The sequence below is a fragment of the Choloepus didactylus genome, chromosome 17 (assembly GCF_015220235.1).
Source record: "Choloepus didactylus isolate mChoDid1 chromosome 17, mChoDid1.pri, whole genome shotgun sequence".
In the NCBI taxonomy this organism is placed as follows: Eukaryota; Metazoa; Chordata; class Mammalia; order Pilosa; family Megalonychidae; genus Choloepus; species Choloepus didactylus.
Genome location: NC_051323.1, coordinates 21,769,893 through 21,797,445, shown reverse-complemented (window position 1 = coordinate 21,797,445; position 27,553 = coordinate 21,769,893). Strand labels below are relative to the sequence as shown.

The 27,553-nt window shown below is 48.3% G+C and overlaps 1 long non-coding RNA gene across 1 annotated transcript in view; it reads right to left on the bottom strand.

Moving 5' to 3' along the window:
• Positions 1-7,655: 7,655 nt before the first annotated feature.
• The window catches only part of LOC119512488, a 68,901-nt gene continuing 49,003 nt past the window's right edge, over positions 7,656-27,553 (bottom strand). Inside the window, exons 5-7 of the long non-coding RNA XR_005212392.1 lie at positions 11,403-11,488; positions 9,087-9,177; positions 7,656-8,303 (exon numbers count right to left, since the gene is read on the bottom strand). This is a non-coding gene — a long non-coding RNA (uncharacterized LOC119512488). The remainder of the gene's footprint in view (positions 8,304-9,086; positions 9,178-11,402; positions 11,489-27,553) is intronic.

The following is a 27,553-nucleotide window of genomic DNA, read 5'->3' as shown; positions in this document are numbered from 1 at the left end:
ACAGGAGACACCAAGGAGAAGATGCAGTGTCCCCTGAGGGCCATGTTCTTTCTGAGCACCTCTCATTTCTCTTCTCCTATCCTCCACCCCAGGTCCATGTAGCCAAGCTGCAGGCCCACCGATGACAAGGTCCCTCACACAGATGCACACACGCACACACACACAAGCATGCATGCACCCTCTACACAAACTTAAAATTCTCTAACACCTCCTCACTGCCCTGGGATAAAACCCCAAGACCTCACCTGCAGGCCTGCCCCCGGTGCCCCTGGCACTCCCGAGACTGGCTCGGCCCTCGGCTCCCAGCAGCCGCGTGCCCCGGGCCTTCCCCACCTCCTGGCTCTCCTCTGCCTAGAACGCTCTTCCCTGCTCTTGCCCTGGTCAAATCCGACTCGCCCTGCAGGCTTCAGCGTGAGCATCGCTTCCTCCCTTCTCTCCTGGTCCAAGCCGGGTCCCCCATTCACCCTCTTTCATCGGACTTGCTATTTTCCATCACACCATCAGTCTTAATTCCTAAAGTCGTGTGTCTGCGTGTGGACGCCTTCTGTGCCCATTCCCTGCATGGGAATGCCAGCTTCTGGAGGTGGGGACTCGGGCTCGCACTGACTCCCCAGAGCCCAGCACCCAGCCTGGCCTGCAGTGGTATTTGTTTCCTCATCATTCAAATGACAACCCTTTGACAGGGAAGTGAAAATCTAAGCTCTGGGCGCAAAGGCCTTACACCAGCCGACCTCTGCTCTCCTGCCTCACGTCCCTGGAGTCGGTCACCCCTGCTCCTGACCTTCCGGAGGACCCAGGGCTCCACCAGACCAAGCTACTTGCTGTTCTTTGAACGTAACCTGCTCTTTCTCATCTCCATACTTTCCTATCAGCTTTTCTCTGTGTTGAGAGTGGCAAACTCTTATTCATCCTTCAAGACCCAGCCTGGCAACCCTCCTGGACTCTCCCAGGCAGGACCCACTGCTCCTTTTGTGCACTCCCTCCCACAACAGGCCAAGTCTTTGCTTGTTTTCCAGCCTCTCTTCTCCACTAAATTCCTGAAGGCCCCCTTAGTTCCTCTCTTCACATCTAATGCCTTGGTTCCAGGACACAAGAGGGGCTCAAAGTAGGACTGACATGCTGAACAGTTTCTGCTCAATTAAGGTGGGAACATTCTAGAATTACAGTGGCCACCCAAACAACATGGGCTTCCTGTAAGGTAGTGAGCGCCCCATCATGGGGAATTCTTTAAGCAGAGACTGCAGACCCTCCACAGCCATATTTTTCAAACCCTTTTAACTGTGACCCAACAGATAAATATATAACTGTTACACTGAAAACAAAGGTTTCACAAAATGGAATCTTTTTTTTCTAGGCAGCATACCCTGATATTTTCTATTCTATTTCATTTCTCATAAATGCTGAGTTTTGACATTAAAAATTGGTTTCATGAGCCACTAAGGGGTCATGTCCCAAGTTGGAAAACCTCGGCTGTGGAAGGCGGCAGGCGGGGTTTCCCAGCCTCTGCAGTGCTTCAGCTTGCGCACCCTCTTCTGCACGGCCCCTGACACCAATGGGCACCTCTCAGTAACGTCCCCGGTCCAAAGGGCAGGTCTCCAGAGCTCGGCCAAGACTAGAAGGGGAAGGGCTTGAGGCCCTGTGCGTGGGGGCCCCTGTTGGCTGGGTGCCAGCTTCCAGGAGCAGGGGTGGGGGAAGCTCCCAGGTGCAGCTGCTCAGAGACCAAGGCCTCCCATTCATTCACCCAACAGGTAGGTCTTGAGCACATGCCACGGACTGGGCACTGTGCTTGTCTCTGGGGACCCTGCCGTGAAGAAGAGATTAAAAACCCCGGCCACCTGGAACTTACGTTCAGAGACACACACTCAGAGAGGGTTATTAGCAGAGGGCAGAGCTGGTCTCCCTGCCTCAGAGCAGGGTTCTCAGGCCCTGGGATTCCACCACACAGTCTGGGGCTGGAGAAGTCAGGAAACAGGAGGCTGTACCGGGTGCCTCCCCCACCCCTACACACTCTTAACCCAGAACGTTCCCCTTGTATCTGTTTTCAATTTTGAGCACGTTCAGATGGAATTTTGTTTGAAAAAGGGCCTCCACTGCTTAAAAACATGTTTTTTTCTAAACCTCAGTCTTCCTTCTCTAAAATCATCACTTGTTAAGGGATATTTCCAAGCACAGCGAGAGGTGGGGTCCGCTTTGCAAGAGGGGTCCGCTGAGCAGGCCAGGGGCCGGGTCACCGGTGATCAGACCTCAGGCCCCATCTCTTCCCGGAGGGCAGGGTTCCCAGCTGAGTCACCGCTTGTCATGCCCAGGGTGGAGTATGGCAACGGCACCTGATCCTGGCCTTGGAAACCTTGGCTCAGAGTCCTGGCCCTGCCCTTTGTAAGACACTTAATGTCCCGGCCTGTTTTATTAGCCGTAAAATGAGGGTGACCCCGACTCCACCCATCTCCTAGGATATGGCGCCAGGACACCACCGGAGGACGCCCAGCCCAGTGGGATGCAAGGGGGAGCTGTAGTGTCCAGGCTGAAAGCTCAGGGGTGGGGCCTGTGGCCCCAGCTGTGCCTGGGAGGCTCCAGGGCAGGGCCCTGCACCCTTGGACCTGCACAGCTGGCCTGACCAGTCCCGGCATGTGGAGGGGGCACCCTGTGCACAGCTGCCCCGGGGCAAACAGCCTGGAGACCATCGAAGCTACTGGACACCAGCTCCAGGTGCCCGAAAATGCTTTCCAGATGCTTAATGGTTTTAGGCTCTCTTTGAGGAAGGAGGTCCCGGCCCACAGCCCACAGGGGTCTTCCCTGATCTGCACTGCCCAGGGGAGGTGATCACACCCTGCACTGCCCGCCCCCCCCCACCCCGCATCTCAGCATGTGACAGTCTGTCTGCACCTTCCACACCGGGCTGTGGCTTCTTGAAGGCAGGAACCCAACCTCTCTATCTTTGAGCCCCCAGCTCAAAGAAAGGGCTGAATTAAGACTGTGTGCAGTGAATCAATGATGATGATGATGAAGATGATGGGGCACATAACCCTTAGCACGCTTAGCACAGTTCTCTGTGCTTTGATTTAACTCATTTAAACCTCCCCAAATCCTAGCAGGTTGCAAGTGATTGCCACAATCCTCATCTGGAATGAAGGGACCAAGGTGCAGAGAGGTTAAGTAACTTGCCAAAGGTCACTCACAAAGTGACAAGAGCAGGACTTGAGCCCCCAGGCCTTAGTTTGCCATTTTAATAGCTACTCCAAACTGCCTGGGCAGGGGTGGCCAACTCTCCTGCTGCCTCCTTGTCCACGGCGTGAACCAACACCTTGGGAAGGGACTTGAGGAGTTGTCGGGCCACCTTCCTCCCAGGTATCAGCATTCAGCTCTCTTCTCTGGGCTGGCTACCCCCTGCCTCATCACCTACTCCTCTGGCCCAGACCTCATCCCTCCTGGTAACCCCTGGGCGTTCCTTGCTGGGGGGATCCCCTGGAGCCTGCGCCCCACACTGAGCGAGCATGTGTCCTGAGGAGCAGAGAGAAGGCGGCAGCCCCTCCCTTGTTCTGGATCCTGCCTCCCGTATGGCCGGACTCTGCTGAGCCCCACATTCCTGGTCTGGCACCCAAAGGCCCCCCACGAGCCCATCTCAGCAACCTACTATGTACTTGGATGACTCATTTTGTTGAACCTGAATATAAAATGTTATATTTTCCCTTGTAAATTTTCCTCTTTTTTTCCAGTTTGATAAGACCATTTTGAAACCTGACTTTGTCATCATAAAGTCGTTTACTGTCCCTCCTGGCGTGGTGCCATCGGCAGCCTGGCGAAGCCTCCCTTGCTGAGAAGGAAGGTTTCGGTTTCCTTATCTTTTTTTTTTTTTTTAATTTGGATCTAATAAATGGATCTGTGTCTCGTTAAACCACATCTCCCTGAAAATGCTGATTTGCAAACCCAGGTCACTGGATGACCACTTCGGGGATCATGGCGGGTGGAGTCTTGCCCCAGGAAGGGGTCAAGGGGCTCCACTAAAAAATCCTCTCCTGTTGGGGGTTTCGTTCCACTTTTGATCTTTGTTCCACTTTTTTTCCTTCCAGTTTAAGAACTATTTTCAAGGGAGGTAGGAGCTGGACACAAAATGGGAATCGGGCACTTTTTCTTTCTCCCTGACAACCTCACTGTGGGCCGTCCCCTGGCAGAGGGCCTGTCTGCCTGCTGTCCCCTGGCTCCAGCTTCAATAAGGAAGCCCATGGCAACCTTCGTGTGGGACAGCTTCCGGTGCAACCACCGCTGAGTCTGGACCTTGACCTTCTGGATGTACCCGTGGGCGTATCACACTCAGGCATCAGGTAAATGTGAAAACTTGGTGGGTTCATTGAAAATCGGAGCTCACCGGTCTTCTTTGGCTGTGCCACCCCCTATCCCCTTTCTCCCTGGTAAGATCATCTGTGATTTCATCATCAGAATCTGATTTCTACTAGTTAGAATGCTTATACTTGGGAAGTTTTTTTCTACTCTTCACGTTATTTTATTCTCACTGAAAATAATTCCTTTGGGCCTCTTCTTGGAAACACCACTTTGACCAACCCCCACCCCATTTCTGGTGACATTAACAAGGATGGCACCAGGGTCACATCAGAGCACAGCTCTGTCAAACCTCTGAAATCTTTTTAAGGACCTCTGATAGTATTATTTTGGGGTTTTACCCCCACCACCCACCCCATCAAGAGAAACAGTTTTGTCATTTTGTAATCAAATAGCATGTGCAATACATAACAGCGATCTCTTGTTAAGAGAGAAACCTCCTGGGGGCTTGTCAGATCTGCCCCACCCCGAGGCCTTCTCCTACATGCTCACCTTCCCAGATGGTGTGGAATAAATCACCTTCGTCTCAGAAATATGCAGCTTTTCCCCCCGAGGCACCTCACTGAGTGGCAGCCCCTGCAGTCACCCGGGGTCACGCACAGAAGCAGAGCTGGGGGGTGGGCGGGTCAGGGGCCCAGAGGGACAGAGACCTGGCCCTGCCTTGGTGGGTGGGGGCCTCGGGCAGAGCAGTGAAGAAGGTGGAATTTCCCTCCAGAGCCCTCTGCTGCTCCCTAAAGGCCTCTGGCCCAGCCCAGCCCCACTACCCATGGCCTGGTCCTGCCCTGTGGCCATCTGGGCCACCTGCCCGGGCCTGTCCAACTCAGAGCCCTCTCTGGCCTCCCCAAGGGCTGTCGGGGAGCAGAAAGGGCGTGGCGGATAATTCAGTGTTGAACAAGGGTATCGGGCAGTCCTGGAGGCGTTTGAGGCTGTGAGACCCCCTAGGCAGGGGCGCGACCTTATTTTATTTTTCCAGAATCACTGATGCTCTCCTAAATTACTTTTCCTGAAAAGCAAAACTTCAATTGCCAGAGCACTATTTTAATGAAGGGAATCTTGTTAAAATAGAGCCCACAGTTCCCTAACTCCTTAATATTTATATATATTTCCTTTACCCGTTGAAGTGGCCATGATTACGTGCATTCCAGTGGAACCGGACAATGACGAGGTTTCCTCTGCGTTGCTTCTCAAGCAGCCTTCGCTTCCCTGTTGTCTACGCATCTCTCTCTAAAAACCACCTCCCCCCTCTCCCCTCCCCCTTCCAGGCTGTTTCTCTTCCTCTGCAGAGGGTTGAGAAATCAGATAGCCACTGTGGGCAGAAGAACGTGCTAAGTGTTCACGGAGCAGGAGGCCTGCAGAGGGATGGAGCGCGTGGCCTGGACCCGGGATTTGGCTTTAGCCATTTCTGAGGGTCCTGTTTCAGTAACCTCCAGGTCAGGGCTAAAACTGAAAGGGAGATGGGGCTCCAAGACCCCGTGACCCCAGCCGTGCTCCAGCTGGTGTGGTGTTTCCACTCATGGCCCCGCTTTGCTCTTCTGGTTATCAGTTGCCCGGCCGCGCGGGGGCTCCACGGGGGACACGTCAGGAGGGAGGTGCACGCAGGCCTGTGACAGCTGACACTGACCTGGCATCTTTCTCTTGGGTGTCTCGCTCTCCCTCCTTCCACAGCATGTGTGACTATGACCATTTTGTGGTGGGACCAACTGAGGCACTGAAAGGGGGCGAGAGCCGCCAGGAAGGCCACACCAGGAGCCCACAGCTGCCAGCGCCTTCACCTGCAGCTCTGTGAGGGACTCGGTGTGAGGTCTCGAGCCCGCGGCCACTTGGCCCGTGGCTGGAGTTGTTTCCAGATGAGGCAGGCCGCCAGAGGCAGCCATGCCCTCACTCTGCATTTCTCACCCTGTGGGTCATGACCCATGACTGGGTTGTGAAATCAATTTAGTGGGTCATAACCAGCACCTTCCTTTAAAAAAATAAATGGAACAGGAAATATCCAGGTGATACACTGGTAGTGCAGGGATTATTTCACACAATTTTTGTTTTGGCCTTACATATCTGTATGTGGGTATATGAGTGTAGTAGTTGGAACGTAAGATATTTCTCTCACTGTGAGTGGAGGTCAAAGGAAGTCTGAAACACTGCGGCCTAACTCACATCCCACCTGCGGCCACAGCACCCTGAAACCCAACCCTGCCTCCTCCACCTCCCAGCCTTGGAAAACCAAAGGGAATCTGTTCAGGGCCCTGAAACCAGCCTCACCTGGAAGGGACCGAGGAGTCAGAGAAGCCTTCCTGGACGCAGAGAAGTTTGTTGCAGCAGGAGAGGGGAGGGGATGGCAGGGCAGAAGGAAAGGCAAAGCAATGTTGCTAAGATGGGAGGGCACATGAAGAAAGGAGTGGGGCACACAGGGGCTGGGAGGGGCCTGTGGGGGACAGCTGGAAACACCAGCCTTCTCAGGGGAGGCAAAATGAGGGGCAAGGCTGGAGGGGTGGGAGAAGGAAAGCCAATTTTATTTCAAACATGGGGGTTCAAAGTTACCTTTGGGAAGCCTCTTTGTTGCTCAGATGTGGCCCCCTCTCTCTCTAAGCCCACCCGGCAGGTGAACTCACTGCCCTCCCCTCTATGTGGGACATTTACTCCCAGGGGTGTGAATCCCCCTGGCAACACAGGCTATGACTCCTGGGTGTGAGTCTGGGCCTGACATAGTAGGGTCTTTTTGACCAAAAGGGGAAGAGAGATGAAACAAAATAAAGGTTCAGTGGCTGAGAGATTTCAAATGGAGGCGAGAGGTCACTCTGGAGGGTATTCCTATGTGCAACATAGATACTACCTTTTAGTCTTTAGTGTGCTGGAATGGCTAGAGGGAAATACCTGAAGCTGTCAAACTGCAACCCAGTGACCTTGATTCTTGAAGACGACTGAATAACTATGAAGATTGCACAGTGTGACTGTGTGACTGTGAAAACCTTGTGGCTCACACTCCCTTTATCCAGCTTATGGACAGATGAGTGGAAAAATGGGGACAAAATTAAATGAAGAATAGGGTGGGATGGAGGGGATGGAAAGAGTTAAGCGTTCTTTTTGCTTTTATTTTAATTTTGGAGTAAGGGAAATGTTAAAAAATTGATTCTGGTGATGAACGCACAACTATATGATGGTGCTGTGAATAACTAAATAACTGTACACTGTGAATGAGTGTAGGGTGTGTGACTATATCTCAATTAAACTGTATTAAAAAAAGTAAATAATCAATGGGGGAGGAGGGGAATAGGACATTTTGGATGTTCTTTATTTTAATTTTTATTTTATTTTTTGGAGTTACAAAAATGTTCAAAGTTTGTGGTGATGAAAGCACAACTATATGACGATACTGATTGTACACTTTGAATGACTGTATGTTATGTGATTATATCTCAATAAAATTGCATTTTAAAAAAGCTACCTTTGGGGGACACTCAGGGCTAGTGTCCTTATCTAACTGATCTCAGGAATGCAAAGCAACAGTGTCTGTTTTTTCATTTGTCAATTTAAATTAAAAATTCAGTCCCTCAGTCACAGTAGCCACATTTCAGGGGCTCGGTAGTCTCGTGTGACTGGTGGCTACCATATTGGACAGCAGAGATTGAGAACATTTCCCTCGTCTCAGAAAGTACGATTAGATAGCATTGTTCTAGAATGAGCAAACGAATAATTCATTCCAAGACCTTCGACTCCACCTGTCATTCGAAATGCAAATGTCTCTGAAGAGGTACTGGATTGGCTAAAATTCTTACCAAAGAGTAACTGCAAGGGCCTGAAGAAAGCCAGGGTTGAAGGAAACCATTTACCAGGGCTGAGTGTGGGTGAGAGCGTGGTGGGGTGAAGGGATGCCGGAAGCTAAGACGTTGTCCCTAACCACATGTGCTGCCTGTGGTGCTGATCCATAAGGCTTTAAGCTCCTCTCCTTTAGGGGACCTGGGCAACTTTGAGACCTGTGAGGAAAGGAAATGACCCACAGTTATTACTTCCTTCAGGTGAGAAGACTGAGTTTGTCCCGCAACAGTCCTTGTCAGGAAAGCTATTACACGAGAAACAAGCTCTTCTCTATTTCTAGGGGGGCAAAATAAGGGGAATTGGAGGTGGACTTCACAGAGGGATCTCACAGTGTCCTTGGCCCTCCTCTCCCCTGCCCTCTGTGTCCATGATGAGCAGCCCATGGGGTTACCCATTTCCTCCACACCAACGCCCCCCAAACTGCATCGCCAGCCAGACACTGCTGAGTTATCTCCACGAGGGGCCTCAGCTTGACAATCCCAAGGGGTTATAACAATCCTTGCCCCCGCTGCCCCTCACAGCTCCTCTTCCTGCTTCCCCACTGCGGCTCACTCTCCACCTGCCCACGCAGGGGCCCAGGTCAGCTCCCTGTGAGCCACCCGGCCTCCTCCTCCTCCTCACTCCCCGCCCGAGGCCACTGCTCGGCTCTGGCTTAACCCTGCCCAGCTCTGTGTCCTCTCCACACTGCCCCACTGCAGGCCTCGTCCTGCCACACTGGACTCTCACAGTGGCCACCTCCAACCCAGTGGTTCTTAGCCAGGAATGAGCAACAGAATCACCCGGGGAGGCGTTTAAAGTCTGGATTCTGACTCACTAGATCGGGCTGGGCTGAGTATGTGTGTTTTGCAAAAGTGCCCCAGGTGGTTCTGATACGCAGCCTTAGTTAAGAGCCACTGCTTCCTCCTCGTCCTTAATCACAACAAAAACAACAACGAACATACCTCGTGCACTTACGTGGCCCGTCTCATGCAACCTTCGTGACAACCCGTGAGGCAGGTGCGCTTATGAACTCCCATTTTACGGTTGTTGAAACTGAGGCATCGAAAGGCCAGTAAGGAGGGGACAGGAATGTGACGCCCTGCTGCTGCCCTGTGCTCTCCATACCACTTTAAAAGGCCATTCCTGAACTGGGATCCCCTTCTTAAAGCCTTTTTATGGCACTTCTAGAAAAATACAGCAGTGTGGGGACACATGCATGTCCCCTGCCCCACACAACCTCCCACCAATAGCTTAGGATGTGTGCAAGGATCTGTGACGACTCTGTTTGTTATTCCTGGATTAAAAAACCCCCGAAAGTCACTTAAAAAAGGAAAGGAACCTAGCAAATGTGAAACAAGGAAAAACTTGCATCCACAAAAGAAACAGGAAAAGCCTTCAAAATGCCAGTAATTTTGAGGAATTCTTTCTGGAAATAACAGATGAAAACAGATTAAGGAATCTGCTTAGCTAACAACCCCCAGCAAATCCTCAGGGAGAGGGAGCTGGCTGGGGGCAGGGTCCCTTGAGACTAGCAGGGAACCCCCCTACAGGTTGACTTGCCCCCAGTCAGGAGCGTAAGTTCGGGCACTGCAGAGGCCTGGGGAGATGGGTGGCAGAGAGGGGCTTCTTCCCAAACAGCCCATATGACTCCTGCACCAAAAAGACAGTCCAGTGCCACTGAAGCTACCTCCTGTGATGTTTGATGTTTATAAAAGGCCCAACTGGGTCACCCATGTTCCCAGCTCCCGCTGTGCAGTCCAAAGAGCAGGGCTTGGAAAAATAATTTTGAAGTCCCCCTGGAAGAATAAACATCCTAAAAGAGCAAGGAAAATTCCAAGAAAGACACGTGATCAGGTACATTTTACCCTAGCACCTATTAAAATATATTGTAAATAAAGTGTGATCAAAACAGAGTGATGCTGGTGTAGGAAAAGACAATTAACGGAATAGACCAGGGATTCCCAGAACAGATCCAGATATCCGTGGAAACTTATCGTAAGATAAAGGTGGAATTTCAGATCAGCAGGGCAAGGTAGATACTTTAATAATTGGTGACTTCAAGGAAAAGAATTTAAATCCTTAACTCTGGCAACTTACCAAAAAACACAAATTCCATATAGATTAACATTTAAATGTAAAAAGAAACGAAACCACTAAAGTATTAAGAGAGAGTTTATGTGAATAATATAATTCTGGAGTGGAAAAAAGCATTTCTGAGCCTGACACAAATTCAGAAACCAGCCCAGTCCTAGAAATCCAAACACCACCGAGTTATCTCCACGAGGAGCCTCAGCTCGACAATCCCAAGGGGTTATAACAATCCTTGCCCCCGCTGCTCCACACGGCCCCTCTTCCTGCTTCCCCACTGCGGCTCACTCTCCACCTGCCCACGCAGGGGCCCAGGTCAGCTCCCTGTGAGCCACCCGGCCTCCTCCTCCTCCTCACTCCCCGCCTGAGGCTGCTGCATCGTGGCCATCGCTCAGCTCTGGCGTGATTCTGCCCAGCTCTGTGTTCTCTCCAGCACTGCCCTCGTCCTGCCATACTGGACTCTCGCAGTGGCCGCCTGCTGGCAGCTCTGCTTCCTGTCACAGCTGCCTCCAACCCAGGAGCTTTGAAAACTTGTACAGACCACTTTGATTACATGGACATTTTAAATTTACAAATGCTTATAAAATGAACAAAACTAAAGGGCAAATGACAATTTAGGATAAAATATTTATAATGTGTGAAAGACAAAGAGTTAATAGCCTGAAGATATAAAGTCCTCTTATAAATCAATAAGACAAAAAGTAGATACAAATAGAAAAGTAGATAAAGCACACAGCCAGACAATTCATCAAAAAAGAATTACCAATGACTGATTGGCCTGTTAAAAAGAGACCATAACTTTCTAAGAGAGAAAGAAAGGAAAAAAGGGAGGGAGGGAGGGAGGAAGGGAAGGAAAGAAGGAAGGAAGGAAGGAAGCTGCAACAATGAAATAGCATTTTTTTTTTGTCTATCAAATCTGCACATACTCTTCTGAATGCTAATACTCAGTGTTAGGAAGGATGTAGGGAAGCAGATACTCTCACAGGACGATTGATGAAAGCCTGAGCTGATATACCTTTTCTGGAAGGCAATTTGGCAGTCTATCAAAATCCTTGAAAATTTGCTGAGTGTTTGATCTAGTGATTCTTCTTTTTTTTTTTTTTTTTGGCTTTTGAAGGGGGTTTATTAACATACAATTTACAGTTCTGAGGCCAAGAAAATGTCCACTCAAGGAATCAACAGGACGGCACCTGGACTCTGCAGCAGGCTGCCGGCCGCTGGGCTCCTCTGCCACACGGGAAGGCACATGGCAGCGTGTAGCAATTCCTCTTCAAGACTGTACCCAAAGGATAAAAACAAAGATGTACACAGAGTCAGCCTTATATAGAACAGCCTCAACTGTTAACAACCTAAAGCTGCAATATATAAGGAATTAGTTAAATTATAATATAGTACACAGTGGAACGCCAGAGATCCGTAAGAAGTTTATTGACAAGGAAAACTGTTCACAACTTATTGCTAAGTATTAAAGGCAAGTCATTGAACAATATGTACAGTATTAACCCCTTTATGCAGTGAAATGTATATGTGTGGGTGTAAATACATACATCTATCCACAGGAAAACAAGATCTTAAAGGATATATACCACAATAGTAACAATACATCTCTCTGACAAGGTTTAAGTGTGTATTTTTAATTTTCTCCTTCATTTTCCTGCTTCTACGAGAAACACGGCAGTGAGTCCTGGCAGAAAGCCCACAGGTGATGCAGCACCCCTGCTTCCCATCCACCTGGTGGCAGTTCCTGTCCAGACTCCCGTTTGGCTCTGAGCGCCCACGTCCCTTGCATGGAACATACATGACATTTCCTGTCTCCTTGTTTAGCTAGACCAGGAGTAAGTTCTGCGTCTTGCATTTCTCTTGCTGTACATAGTAAGTTTGCAGCACAAAGCCAAGGAAGGAGGTGTCACTTCTGTGCCCCTGCCACCGAGCAGAGCCTGGCTGAGCCCACAGGTGCAGCCCAGCCCTAGGCCAGCTTGAGGCTGTGCCGTCGGCCACTGGACAACCCAGTCCTGTGAAGAGGCCTATTGTGGCCACTACTCATTGTCGAGTGATGAGGCTGTTTGTTTAAAGCATAGGTCAGTGCCCCCACATCCAGAGGCAAAGCCAACCTGGATTCCTATAACTGATGAGCCAATGTTTCCTTTCTGCCAAGGGTGCAAAATTTGCTTTGCTCCAACAGAGCCCTTCCCACTCCTTCCACAAACCTCACGCCATTTACAACTTATCTTGGCTTTTCGCGGCCTCCCCTGGAGCAGCACTTCCTCTTTCCAAACCGTGGACCACGAACCCCGGTGTCCCAGAACTGACTCACCAGCTCTCAAGTCTCAGCAAATCGGCTACCCAAGCAGCCCTGCCTCCAGGCCCACAGACCATAAGGGCCCCACGCGACCACCGTCGGAGGGCAAAGTAGCCTTTCCTTCCAATCTAACAAGTGCAAGTTTCATCGTTGTCCACATCTTTTCAATCAGTACTCATTTTACCTAAACCCACTGTAGAAAAAAAATACAAAAGCCACTGGAAATGGAAAGGGAATCAGAATCAGGGAAAGAAGACCAGTCAACTGCTTTTTTTCTCCTTTTATAGATGGGGACATGTCCAGTGCGCCCAAGATGCTGAAAGAGCAGAGAGGAGAGAAGTCCTGGCTGTGTGAGGCTGAGCCCCAACTGTGCCAAGTGAAATGGGATGACTTGAGGGGCACCCGCCTCATCTACGTGGTGTGAGGATTAAATGGTTCATAGATACAACGTGCTTAGAACAGCACCGGGCACGAGGTGGACAGGACACACGCGCCACAGCAAGAGCAGAGGCAGTCATTTGAGACTGTCATCTCATGAATCTCCTGAGCACTCTCCTGCTCTCGTCTCCCACACAGCCAGGGACAAGGCAAGCTCCCCTCCCAGCCACTATAACAAGGCTTTAGTGCCCAAAGAAGGGACAAGAGCAGAGTTGGGAGATAGCCACTGGCCACAGAGCATTTCTGTGGAAAATCCTCTGCACAGCCCACAGAGGGACTTGGGCCCTGAGAGGGCCCAGCAAGCCAAGGGCTATTTGTGGGTGACCCCTAATGTCCCCTGTTGAAATCCACGCTGCCACAAACAGCATCTCCTAAGGGTTGGGAAGGGCCCCAGTTCCTGGCAACTCTGAGGTTTCTTTCCTTAGATAGGAGGGATCGACTCCACATGAAGTCCTTATTTTTAAGAGGTGGGGTAAACGAATACGGTCAGCCAGTCCCATGGCAGGACACCCCTTCAGACACGTCGCTGATACACAGGAAGAAGACAGGCCCTCTGGGTGATTACGAAATGCTCATTTTCTGACATGGCAGATTTGGTTCTTAGCTCTGGATCCAGAACTGTGGGAAGGCAGTTGAGCCTCTTCACCTCCTTCTCCACCACCACACCCAGGCCTTGGCTTTTCCTTGTTCACTCAACAAGCATGTTGGAAGCCAGGAGCTCCGGTCAGGCTAGGGCCTTGGCTGACTCGATGTCACTGGTCTCCACCTGCTGTTACCACATGACTCATTAGGACTCAGAACGGCAGCTCTTTGAGGGCAATGACTTGCGTCTGTTTTGTTCATCGCTGTAACCCCCAGTCTGAGGACAGTGCCTGGAACACAGTACGTGCTCAGGAAATGGTTGTTGAATGAATGCATGGCTGTTCTGCAGGGTCACTCATCATCCCCCAAGCCGAGGATTCAAAACCGGCAAAAGCCTGCCCCAGTTCACCCCTCGCAGAGATTCCATTTTGTGGTTTCTTTTATCAATGTGTTTTTTTTCCTCAGTTTCCTCAGCCACTTGTATCTAATTTTATTTTCAACTTGATAAGCTTATTGAACCATCTATTTTATTGGTATTAAATGTATTTATTAAAGCTTCAGCTTTTCTTTCTAATTCATTACTTGTTGCTTTTGTCTTAATTAATTAGTTCTAGCTCCCTTTTTTAGTTTATTTTCTTGTTCTTTTTCTAGCTTCTTGAGTTTCTAGCTTGCTGAGTTAAATTTCCTTCCTTCTGGTATAAGAAAGCATGTAAGTCCAAGTGTTTTGCTTTGAGAAGAGCTGGGCCACATCTAGTGATGTTTGATATGTAGCATTTGCATCATCCTTAATTTGTAAACAGTCTGCAAGTGCATATGGAAAGTGCTTACCAATGGATCTATCACATCACCACCCCCAAACTCCACCAGCCATCCTCTGTTCTTTGAGAGAGGAATTGGTGTCTACCCTTTTATGTAAATGCAGCTTCAAGCCACTCCCATTCCAGCCAGATGGCCACTCCCCCGCTCCTCTTAAATAGACGTTCAGGAACCACTGCTCTATGGCCCAGGGATTCTCAACCCCAGCACTAATGACATTTGGGGCCAGATAACTCTTTGTTGGGGGAGCTGTCCCATGTATTATAGATTGTTTAGCAGCATCCTTGGCCTCTGTCCACTAGTTGCCGGTAGCTACCAATAGATGCCAAAACTGTCTCCAGACATTGCCAGATATCCCTGGGTGACGGGTGGGGGGTAAAATTGCTGCCATTTGAGAAAACCATTGCTAAAGCCCTGTAAAAGCCACCACCACAGAGAAATCATGCCCACGCTCTGACTTCCCACGGCTGTGCAGGACTGCTGGGGATCAAGACCTCGAGGTCCTGTACTGACCTGTTTGTGGTTAGGGGTGGGAGCTGGGGATAGGGAGGCAAAGAGGGGCCAATATTGCTTCTCTAAATGGCTGGCATTTTCTCCTCTTGCAGAAGAAATAGGAAAATGGGTCCCAGGCAGCCTTCTAGTTGGGAGTTCCCCTCACACTCGGGAGACCAACATGATGAGAGGGAAGAGCACGAGGGGGTGGATTTCTCTGGCAGCCAGTGGACTTGGCTGTAGTCGGAGGGCATGAGAGAGGTTGTCAAGCCTCCTGGGAGCCCAGTCCAGCCAAGAGGGGAGAAGGCCATATGGGATCCCAAGCTGAAGCCGTGGCCATGGCAGAGGGAAAAGCCTTGCCTAGTGGGGCCTCTGAGCACAGGGACAGCAACAACTCCTCTTTTCTCAGGAAACAAATGAGCTCTGCCCTTGGTTACTAAAGGAAGCACATTGCTCTTTTCATAAAATAATGTCCTTGACCATTTAGCACTATTAAAGCTTAAAATGCATGTATCTTAACCTGGCAATTGCGCTGCTACACATGTAGCAATATAATGTATTCTGTGAATATATTAGGACAGGTGCACAGAGCCCTACAGAGAGGCCATGGTGTAGTAATCTAGAGGGTAGGCTCGGGACCTGGCTGCCAGGGTTCAAATCCCAGATCTACCACCTAGCAGATGAGTGATCTTGGAAAAGTTCTTGACTCTTTGTGATTTTGTTTCTTCATTCGTGAAGTAGGAGCAGTAATGGGGCCTATCTCATCAGGTTGCTGTAAGGGTTAAGTGACTTAGTAAAGCAGTGCCCATGATTGGTAAATGCTAGCCATTATTATATGCATAGTGCCCTTCTGGTCATAGCTAAAAACTTGGAATTGTAAATGCCCATCAAATGGTTAAATATAAGCAGCATATCTACGCCATGGAATCCTGGGCAGCCATTGAAAGAAATGAAGTAGAACTAACTGTATGTGCTGGCATGGAAAGGTTAAATTATTAATAAAAAATCAAATGTGCTGCAGAACGGTATGTATAATTTGATACATAAAAATAAATACATAATTTGTATATAAAAATAATTATATTTAGATATAGATATATGCCTTTATCTGCATAGAGAATTTCTAGAAGAACCCTCAGGAAGCTTCTAACCATAGTTATATAGGGAGTGGGAACAGAGGGCAGGAGAACGTCTGCTTTCCGCTTTGGTACTGTTAGAACTTCCTACCATAAACATTTTTTTATATTTTAAAAAATAGTATTCAGTATTTTTAAAAGAATGAGATAAATTTATATCTACCGGTTGGAAAATTTTTAAAGATATATTGTTTAAAAAATTTAAGTGGCAGAATATGAATAGTACAAGCCACTGGAATGAATCTTGGGTCACAAATTCAGGTGTGCAAGAAATCAACTCCCACCTGCCAACAAGAAACCTAACTGATGGTTGAAAAGGGTTGGTGGTCTTTCCACTCCAGGGGAAATCCTTTTTCCATCTTGTTTCAAATCAAGGCATTCAGTCTGTGCAAGAGAATCCTTTTTCTTTGAGCTACTCAACAAATCCTCAGGTTTCCCACTTAGCTTAAGCCTTTGGCGCAGAAAAGCCAGAAGACACTTGCAGGTTGATTGTTTTGAAAGGTGGGAAGCTGTTTGAGGGGTAACGGGCTCCATGAGTGTGAGGGTGGGAAAGGGGGAGCTTCAGAGAGGAAAAAAAGAGATTGAAGTCTCAAATATCCCAGTCACACATATTTGTAAATGCAGAGGAAAGAAGTGTGGACACTCACGCCAAATAATTAACAGTGCCCACCTGTAGGGTAGGCTTTGGGATGGGGGAAATGGTGGAACGGGAACTTTCACTTCTTATTCTATATATTTCTAAATTGTTTGGATTTTTTAAATGATGAAGATGTGTTCGGTGTTGCTTCAATAGTTTATTATTTTAAGTGAATACATGCATGTATGTCTTTCACCTGCAGGCCAGTGATGGTGAGTGGTGCATGTCACACCTGTCTGGCACTCTGGTGGGCAGACCCTTGGGAAGCCTTTTTGACAGGATGTTGGGAGGCCTTCCGGGAAAGAGCTCTTTCTAAAGGAAGAAGGAGACAGGCTCAAGGAGCTGACTCAGACAAAGCCTTGCTCAGTAGAGAGGAGGTAATTCTGAGCAGAGTGGTATTTATGATTTTGATGTATCTGTGGGGTGAAGGCCCCTGGCTCTCTGAGGTATTTGGGGTACCGGCAGCCCCGGAGCACTTCTCCTACTGACCCCATGCCAGCTGACTCCATGCCAGCAGGAGTGTCAGTGTCTCCCTGCGGGTGAGAGGTGCCCGATGGATGTGGCCCTGTCCAGCAGAGCTGAGCACTCCATGGGTGTGGTGGGGCAAAGGGAGGATGCAGAGCTGGAGGAGGGGTAAAGGTTGCTGGGGGGAGAGGGAGATGGTAATTGTCTAATCTTGTCCAGCAGCATGTGGGAGAGACCCACCCTGGGAGTCCCTGGGGTGAGGATGGGGACACTAGGCAGGAGCTGGCATCTTGCTCTAGCAGGTAGGACCAAGAGTGGGAGACAAACATGTGGGCAAGCTCTGACAATGTGATAAGTGCACAGGAATCCAGGTGTGCGTTCACAGGCAGGTAGTACAGGACAGGAAGCCACAAAGTCTGCATGGGAGGGGTCAGAGAAGGTCTCCTAAATCAGGTGACATTGGCAACTCACAGGCCGTCAGTGGGCAATTGGGTGGGAAGGGTGGAGGGCACCAAGAAGAGCCTGTGCAAAGACCTGGGACTATGAGAGAGGGCTGGGTTGGGGGAATGGAAAGCAGCTCCAGCTGAGTAAGGTGAGCATAGGAGAGTGGTGGAAGATGAGGCCACCAAGGCCATGTTCCATGGTAAGCAATTTGGATTTTACCTTGCAGGCAGTGGGGAACCTCAGAAGAAAGAGAGGGCCAAATCTACCAGGAAGGCTTTCCACCACCACACTGCTGCTTCTCCTAGCTACCTCCCACTCAGTGACAGTCACTTCCTCTAGGAAGTGTTCCCTGGCACCACTGGGACACAGCTAGCCTTCAGCTAACACTCCCACGGGTTCCCTTTCCCCATCCACTGCCTCTTACTGACCTGTTCCCTGGATTTCTCATGCCCCTCATGCGCTGGGAGCCTGGAAGTCAGGCTGTGGCTGTTGTATTCTCTGTTGTGTATCCCCAGCACCCTGCACAGTGTTGGTCATAAGTGCTCAATATGTATTTATTTCATGAAAAGCCAATGTGTGAGATGATAACTCTTGTGGTTTCCACCCCAATTGTGAAGCACAAGTTGGAAACTGCTAGCAGGGGACCCCAGGGAGGAAGCTCTTGCAATGGTTTAGGTGAGAAGGGCTGAGGGCCTGACTTGAGGCAATGGTGGTGGAGCTGGAGAGGATGGAGAGATTGGGAAAATATTTAGGAGGCAGAACTGATAGGCCTGAGAGATTAGATGATGGAAGTGAGAGAGCCAGATAAGGGGAGGAGAACTCCCAGGCTTCTGGTCTAAGCATCTGGATGGATGATGGCTTAATCAAGACTGGCTAGTCTGGAAGAGGAGGCAGTGTGTAGAGGGAGATGAGGAAATCAGGCGGACTTTGACACGCTTGTTGGGCATTCAGGTGAGAGGTCCCAGGGGCAGCTGGACTCATGGAACTGGAGCCCGGGACTGACATCTGGACTGCAGATAGAGATTTAGGAGCTCTCAGCCTGCAGGTGATGGTTAAAAACCAGGGTAGGGGTAAAGATCACCCAGAAGACTAGGAAGATGTGCAACAAGGGGGTCGCCAATTGAGGAGGAGAAGCCTCAGGGAGAAAAGGAGACAGGAGAGAGGGAGGAAGAAAAGTAGCCAAGAGCTGGAGCTCAGTGGCTCCAATCCTGGAAGTGGCTTCCAGGATGGACAAGCAGGGTCCAAGAGGGTGGAACTGCAAGGCTGTCCACGCCCTTCCTTCTAGGTGAGAAAGCCAAGGGAGGCTGATTGACCTGTCCGCGGCCCAATGCTCTCATCAGTGTCTGTGGTCATCCAGACCAGTGACTCTCATAGTGTGGTCCCTGGACCCCTGGGGGACCCCAAGACCCTTCCATGGGGGTCCACAAAGTCGAAACTATTTTCATAATAATACCAAGACTTTTTTTTTTTTTTTGCCATATTCACTTTGTTGACATTTGCACTGATGCTACAAAAGCATTGGTTGGTAAAACCACTGGTGCCTCAACGCTAACCAATGAAGTGGCAGCAAACTGTGCCAGTGGTCATGTTCCTCACATGCACACACTCACAGTTTGGGGTGCGAGGGAAGTCAGCTTCACATAAGGATGCCCATGATGGGGTAATAATTATTAATTTTATTAGACCTTGACCCTTGAGTACATATCTTTTTAGTAGTCAGTGCATGAAGCACTTGCAGTCTATCGAAGTCCCGGAAGCACTTATGTGATTGTATGGATTGAAAGCTGAACTAGCTGCTCTTTTTCATGAAACATCAGCTTTACTAAAAAGAACTACTGACAAACTATGACTATTCAGACTTGGGTATTTGGCAGATATTTTCTGGAAAATGAATAAAGTGAACCTGCCACTTCAAGGAAAACGACCAATAGGATTTGCTGTCAAGGATAAAATTTGAACTGTTTAATGCAAATAAGAATTTTGGAAAACTGGTATGCATATCATGAGCTTGGTAGTGTCCCAATTATCTAAAGACTTTTCTAATGAAATCAGTGGTATGTTAATAAATGCAATTTTTTTATATTGTAGACTAAAATGTGTCAACATTTGTGAGATCTGAACTACTATCGGATCTCGCTGAACTGATAGCATTATCTCACTGAACCATTATCTTCCAAATGATGTGTGCACACAAAATCAGGCACAAGTAAAAGACCCATTCAAAAAGCAAGACAGACCAGTGGAGTTTAATAATACAGCAGCATATGTAAAGTTCTTTGATAAGGTTTCAAGTTCCATAAGGCAACCAATATTTCAGAAACTGCCATTTGTCCAATTTTAGTGACATGTCAAAGAAGACTATCCACAATTATCTGAAAGTCTATTAAAATTTTTTTTCATATTATGTTAGATTTCATAATAAGGAAATGACTGAAACTATGGTACTATAACTCATAATCACTTGGAAATAACCTATATATCTACTAAATCATACTTTGAAAGATATTATCTTCTTGTATATTTGTTATATTTCATAATAAGGAAATAACTAAACTGTGGAATTGTAACCTATGATATTCTTTGAAATTTGCTAACTACTTGTTAAATTGCACTTGGAAAGTTGTCACTTTTAGGTATATATGTTATATTCTACACTAAAAAAAGATGATGAAAAATACAAAAAATATTCTTTTTTCTAACTACAAATCTGTATGAAGCTGGGTTTTCTCCATCTACTTCATCCAAAACAACACATCCCAACAGACTGAATACAGAAGCAGGTATGAGCATATGGTTGTCTCCTATCAAGCCAGACATTAAAGAGAGTTGCAAATTTGTAAAGCAATACTACTCTTCTCTCTACATATTTTTTGTTTGTTTTGGAAAATATGTTTTTCTTTATCAAAAGTAAGTTAACAGTAATGAATTTATTATGGTTATTTTTGAATGATTTAAAAACATGTATTTTTAATCTTCAGTTTCTAATTGATAATCCACATAAATAAAAGTTATTTGGGGTCCTCAATTATCTTTAAGAGTATAAAAGTATCCTGAGCCAAAACATCCATTCCTGTCCCTCAGTTCTTGGGTCCTATCTCCAGCCACCTACCCTTCCCATCACTTCACAGAATACAGAATTGTAAAGTCCTCAAAACAAAAAAATAAGAATGTAGCTGAAGAAGAGATAAGAGCAGGCATGGCAAACTAAAAAGAAAGCAAAAATGATTTTCCTTTAAGGGCCAGAGCCTGGTAAGAAGCCCTGCTGGGGGCTCCCACCCCTACTCCCCCCACCCCCCCCACCCCACCCCCGCCACCTGCGGGAGAGGAGCCTGGGGTGAGGGCGGGGCCGCAGACAGGTGTCTTACCTCCTCATTGTCCCTAACTGATCTGATAGAACTGCCAGTGAGGTGGGGCCATTTTTTATTAGTCACGATTTATAGGGGAGGAACAGGTCTGTGCTTTGCCTGACACCACTAAATAAATAAGAGGGCCGCCAGGGGCCAGGCTCCCTGCCCCTGGGCCCCCCCCACCCCACTCCTGCTCTTCCCCACTCCACTGGAGAAGTCACCGTCGAAGTCGCCTTGTTTTACTTGCCAGGACCGTCTTTTCTTAGGTTTATAAGGCATTTATATGTCTTTCTTTAATTCCTTGTTCATTCTTTTGGGTTGTTGATCTTTTTGTAAAAGTTTGTAAGAGACAGTGACCCTTTGTATTAATTTTCAACTACAAAACTAATTTAAAAATGATGAAAAAGTAAAAGCCAAATAGAAGACAAAGAAACAACAGAGATGATAAACCAAAAGCTGGTTCATTGAGAAAGAAAATAGACAAACCTCTGACAAAACTGATCATGAAAAAAGGTGTGAGACATTGAGAATAAAGGGAAAATAAGTAAAATACAGTAGAGATTTGAAACATAATAAAAGACTATGAAAAATGTTATGCTAATAATTTTTTAACTTTTTTAAAACTTCTTTTATTTTTTTTGGAGAAAAATTAAAACAACAAATTTGACTAAAGTAGACTTAGTAATACTAGTAGTACTAGAAGTAGCAATATTCTGGGTGCAGTGAGGCGGGGACCTGCACATAGCCAAGCTGGTGAGTTCAATCCTCAGTTGCCTCCATCTGTGACAAGAGCCGGGTCCTTGGAGCTTGAGCCTGTCTGTCAGGTTTGTAAGGAAAAGAGGGTGCTGAGAGTACAGGGGAGGGGCTGCACTGCCCCTTGTTTAGCAACCCTGGCTGACCTGGAGTCAGACGTCCAGACATCCCCTGCATGCTCCCCCAGGAAGCAGCACCCCCAAAGGGGATTCTGCCTGGTTCACTGGTCCCGGCTGGTGCCCAGACCCACAGCCCTGTCAACCTGGCGATCACCCAGCTCCACGCAGCCGGCTGGCTCCCCACGACCCCCTTCCTTCTTGCCCCCTTTCCCCTCCCTCCTCCTCTTCTTCCTTCTCTTTCTGTGCCCTAGCCCCTCTTCTGCTGGAAGACAAAGAGCAGGTGTGGCAGGAGTCATCAGGTGCCACACGCCCTCTGCCCACGTCCTGCCTGCTCCCCACGCCCACCTCCACGCACTTCCAGCCAGGGGAGTTTCAGCAAATAGGTGGAGTCCTGACGCCGCCCCTTAACCTGTCTTGGCCCATTCCCCAAACTCATTTCTGAGTCTGATTTCTGGAGCACAGCAGGGGAGGGTGGGGAGGAGTGGACGTTGCTACTATAAAGGGCAAGTGTTGTCCAGCTCCGAGCCCTGGTACTGGAGTTATTGCAAGAGGCCCATCATGTGTACCTTGCACTGTCAATAGCCCCAAGAAATGTCCCACGTATATAAGCACATCTGGGTCTGAAATTTGTCAAAACATGCTGTCTCTTTCAAATTTGTCAATGCTGTTAGATGAATTTTTAAAGAATCCCTTTAAATGTGTTTACTCTGCCCCTATCAGCTTGTGACCACTGTATTATCTCAAACAACAGACAGCAGAAACACCACCACTACGATCTGGGAGTGTGCTGGAGGGGTGGAAGCCCATTAGATGTTTTGATGATAGGAAGGGGGAGGGAGGCTCCTTCAGGAAAAGGATGGGGATGAGCAGGACACAGCAGACTGTTCAGTTTAGGTAGAAAGGCTGCTTTGTGGCCCTGCTAACAATTTAGTCCTGACTTGACTCTAGCCCCTAACCACCCCTAAAGCAGGTAGGTGCTTCGGTGGACTCCTGACCTTGCCCAAAGCCTAGGAGGTGGGAGGGGGTGGGGAAGGCAGATGACGCACTGTGACTGCCAACTTCTGCTGACACAGATGGTCTGGAGTGGCTGGCCTGTCCAGATACTGAAAAGTGATACTGCAGTGACACTGACCACACCCCAGACCAGGACACTTGACCAGGCATGTTCAGGTGTAGTGGAATAACTACAGTCTGAACCATACCAGGAAGTCCAGGATGCCTGGTGGTCCTTAGCGAAGTCAGCCTCTGGTGAGGATATGGACAGGAGCCCAGCAACAGAGAACTAAAAACCTACAAGGATGAGAAAGAGGTGCCACACCATGGGCACTTCCCAGTCCAGGAGGGTACTGTGATCTGAAGGACCTTAAAGAAGGTCCCCAGCCCCCCTCCCCTACTGAGTGATGTATAAAATTCCATAATTAGAGCTCTCCTGTTTTCACTGCAATTCCCCTAGGCTGGGCAGCACTGGGTGAGGCTGGGTGGAGCTGGGACCCAGATTATTCTGAACTTTGGGTTTCTTTTCCACCCTAGGACAGTTGACCACTCTGAGAATGGAGTGTGATAGGGTAGGTGCAGGAGAAGGAAGTAACCCTGAGGAAACAACTTTCTAATACTGCCTGAGTCTAACGAAGATCCAGACTTTCAGGTCTCCCTCCCTAACTCCACCCAAACTATTTGGGTTCAGTCTTTGGAGATTAATGAGCTTCTTGTTCAAAGCACCCACCACTCCCTGAGACAAAGTAAGGTGCTTTCTGCATGGGGCTCGATGCAGGCTCAAGGGCTATAAAGTTGTCAAGTGCTTGACTTAAAACCTTCCTCCTTGGGTGCGTCTGAATCTGGGGAGGGAAGGCTAGTGTGTTTTTGTGTGATCTGTCAGCCCTCAGAAGTCTTTCTTCCAAAAATATGCCCCCTGTTCCAGACTCACCTGGTACCTAACATTTCACCATTAGCGAGTCCTTAAAAGTCACTCAATAGGACTCTAGAAAAATACAACTATACTTAACTCAAAGTGGCGGTGTGGGATTGGTGATGGAGTCACACAAGAATATACCAGTGGTAGCCCCAGAATTCCCACCTGGGGGGCTTGGGGGTGGCAATCCAGCCGTAACAGGAACAGTAGGGATGGGGTGGGGTGGGGTGTTTCTTAAAGCTGTGTTTTCATCGTGGCTACCTGGTTTTTAATTACATTGAAATGTTTATTTGGGGCAGCTTTGGCCAAGAAACTGATAGATTTGGGATGCTAAAGACTCCCATAAGCCACCCCTTGACTCCCATTGCCAACAAGGAAAAAAAGCTGAGACCCAAGACCCTGGAAACCAAGACCCTTGAGTTATGGACTTGGGGAGTGGGGGGCATCAAATTCAAACACCACCACCCCTACCGCCACTTCCCTCCCCATCCCTGCTTTAGCCATTCTGCCCGCCACAGGCAGGCAAATACACCAAGGCTGGGTGGAGGATTACCCATGGGGGGGGGTCTCGCATCCCCGGAATTCCACAAGGCCCTCTCCCAGGGAAGCTGAGGAAGGGAGTGTAGGCGCTTGGGCCATGGAACGGCAAGAAAAGGGAACAGTAAATTGTGGGGCTGGATTCTCCAGTCATGTGACCTGATCTCACTGCTGCTTGTCACGTGACATCTTCCCCCCTCCTCTTTCCTCCTTTACCCTCCCTTGCTCTGTTTTGATTTGGTTAAAATAGATGCAACTCTGGTCTTTTCTATTTTTAATACCCAGCCATTACATAATCCCCACCATAATTGCTGACTTGAAAAACTATTGGCAACAGTAGAAAATCCCCAGAGTTTTCAACAGGAAAAGGATTATTACAGACAAAAGCCTCTGGCAGTTTTACTGATTGGTAAACCGCCTGTAAGCGTCACTTGCCAGTGGAAGTCACGTGGGCCGGGGGGACACCGGCCCCCACCGTGGGGAAAGCAGGCGGGGGAGGGGGGCCAGGGCTACGTGCCGCCTGGGCTGCTACAAGGTGGTGACAAGGCGGGGGGGGGGGGGGGTGCGGGGGTGCACAGGGAGCTGGAGGTACGGCCCAGGCTTGAAGGCTGCCCCTGTGACCAGAACCTGCTAGAGGGAGCTTCAGGTTAAAGTCCAGGGGCTGCCTTTTACTGTTTTTGTTTCTTGTCAGGCGGAGAAGCCTCCAGCATCCGGAACCTCGCCCTCACCCACGGCCTGGCCTTCCGCCAGCCTCCAGTACATTCCACAGTGAGCTGGAATACCTACCCCAGTTCAATAGTTGATTTTATCAAGCTACAGGAGCAAGGAAGGCTGCTTGTTAATCACACAGAGACCTGATCCACTCCTCTGCATGGATTTCCAGATATTAAGCCAAGCACACACTATTTAATTCTTCAATAAAACTGTCCAATAAAAACAAAAGAGCTAGTGGTTTGGTAAAGAGCTTCTCAGCCAAACAGAAATGAACTCGGTGAGTGTGTGTAGAAGGATGTGAGTAGTGCAGGAGATGAAGCTGGGACAGGGGCCACCTTCCCTGATTTTGCCAATTCTGTTACAATCCTAGCCCCCCCTAAAATCAAGGAGAGGCAATCCAATTTCGGTAATTATATGTGACAATCCATTCAATAAGTTTGCTGAGTGCCACATAGGGACTAGGTGCTAAGGAGCAAATCACTGCCCTTGTAGGACTGCCAGCTCCGTGAGGGAGATAGACAATAATCAAAATATCACAGAAATAATTATGACAATGGTGAACAATTATGAAGGAACAGTACAGGGAGCTAAGGCATTTAGAGCAGGGGAACCTGATCGCATCTGAGGTTTCCTGGAAGATTACCCTAAGGGCTTCAGAGTTCTTTTAATTCAGCACTCCTTCTTCTCTCCCTCCCTTCTTCTTTCCTGTAGTTAATATTTACTGGGTTCTTTCTAGGTGTTGAAGATAATACTAGGTTCTTTTCATGTAGAGTCTCATTTGATTTGTAGAACAACCTTACAATTCAGCACTTTAAGACAAAAGGATCTGTTGAGGAAGGCTGAACCGCACTTTGTAATGAGAACTATATATAATTTATGACATGGGTTAGTTAAGACTTCTGGCTTGGAGTGACAAAAATCCAAATCAAACTTTCATATGGGGGGACAAAAAGAAAGCCTAGAATCATGTAAATGAGATGTCCAAGGTTAGAGCAGTTTAAGGCATGGTTAGATCCAGGTGCTCAAAGGTGTCATCCAGACTCCATGCGTCTCCTCTGCCAGCTCAGTGTCCAGTGTGTCAGGTTCATTCTCCAGCAGTGCTCCCCTCAGGGTGGCAAGCTGGCCACCAGCAGCAGGAGGCTTACATTCTACCAGCGTGGCAACCCAGCTGGAAAAGAAATGGAAGTTCTCTTCCCAGTAGTGGCAACAAAAGTTCCAGAGAGTCCTGACTGGGCTGGATTTGGGACCAGGCCCTTGCCAACTGCTGTTCTCTGACTGGCATAGTCACATGTCCTCCAACTAGAGCTAATGGGTGGGCTTGACCCCATCAAAACCCAGTCTGAGAATGGGGAAGGAGGTGGTCCCCCAAAGGAAAATCAAGGTATCGTTTCTGAGAAGGGAGAATGCAGGCTGGTCAGTCAACACCCACTGATCTCTCCTGCCCCCTATGTTTGGTATTACAGTGGATATGACACTAGGTTCTGCCAGCAAGGAATGAGCAAGAGTCCTTGTTCAGTGTGGTACTGCTTGAATTCGCCCTGGTCCACCCTGAACGCCCAGAGACCTTGGCTTCTTGATTTAGGGCATTCATTGGTGAGTGTTAATATTTGCTTAGGTGCCTGCTCAGAGCAGTCTTCAAGTCTCAAGACTTTATGGAAGGCTTGGCCCATCCTCTTCTCCCTCCCCACCCTCAAATGATGCACCCTAGGCAGTGCTGGCTCTTTAACCAGAGTTCTCAAGTTCGGTGTAAGTCAGAGGGAGGGAAGGGCAAGGCAAAGCCTTTTTTTTTTTTTTTTTTTTTTTAATCTTCATTTTATTGAGATATATTCACATACCATGCAGTCATACAAAACAAATCGTACATTCGATTGTTCACAGTACCATTACATAGTTGCACATTCATCACCTAAATCAATCCCTGACACCTTCATTAGCACACACACAAAAATAATAAGAATAATAATTACAGTGAAAAAGAGCAATTGAAGTAAAAAAGAACACTGGGTACCTTTGTCTGCTTGTTTGTTTGTTTCCTTCCCCTATTTTTCTACTCATCCATCCATAAACTAGACAAAGGGGAGTGTGGTCCTTATGGTTTTCCCAATCCCATTGTCACCCCTCATAAGCTACATTTTTATACAATTGTCTTCGAGATTCATGGGTTCTGGGTTGTAGTTTGATAGTTTCAGGTATCCACCACCAGCTACCCCAAAATTCTTTAGAACCTAAAAAGGGTTGTCTAAATTGTGCGTAAGAGTGCCCACCAGAGTGACCTCTCGGCTCCTTTTGGAATCTCTCTGCTACTGAAGCTTATTTCATTTCCTTTCACATCCCCCTTTTGGTCAAGAAGATGTTCTCCGTCCCACGATGCCAGGGCTACAGTCCTCCCCGAGAGTCATATTCCACGTTGCCAGGGAGATTCACTCCCCTGGGTGTCTGATCCCACGTAGGGGGGCAGGGCAGTGATTTTACCTTTCAAGTTGGCTTAGCTAGAGAGAGGGGAAGGCAAAGCCTTTTTGTTGTGAAGTTTTGCTTCCCATTTGGAGTCTGAACTGAAAATGGCTCTTCCATTGGCAGAGAGAGGAGTATCTTGATGATTCCTAAGCATCCAACTAATAGACCTCCCAGAGCCGGATTTTGGGCGATCACTGAT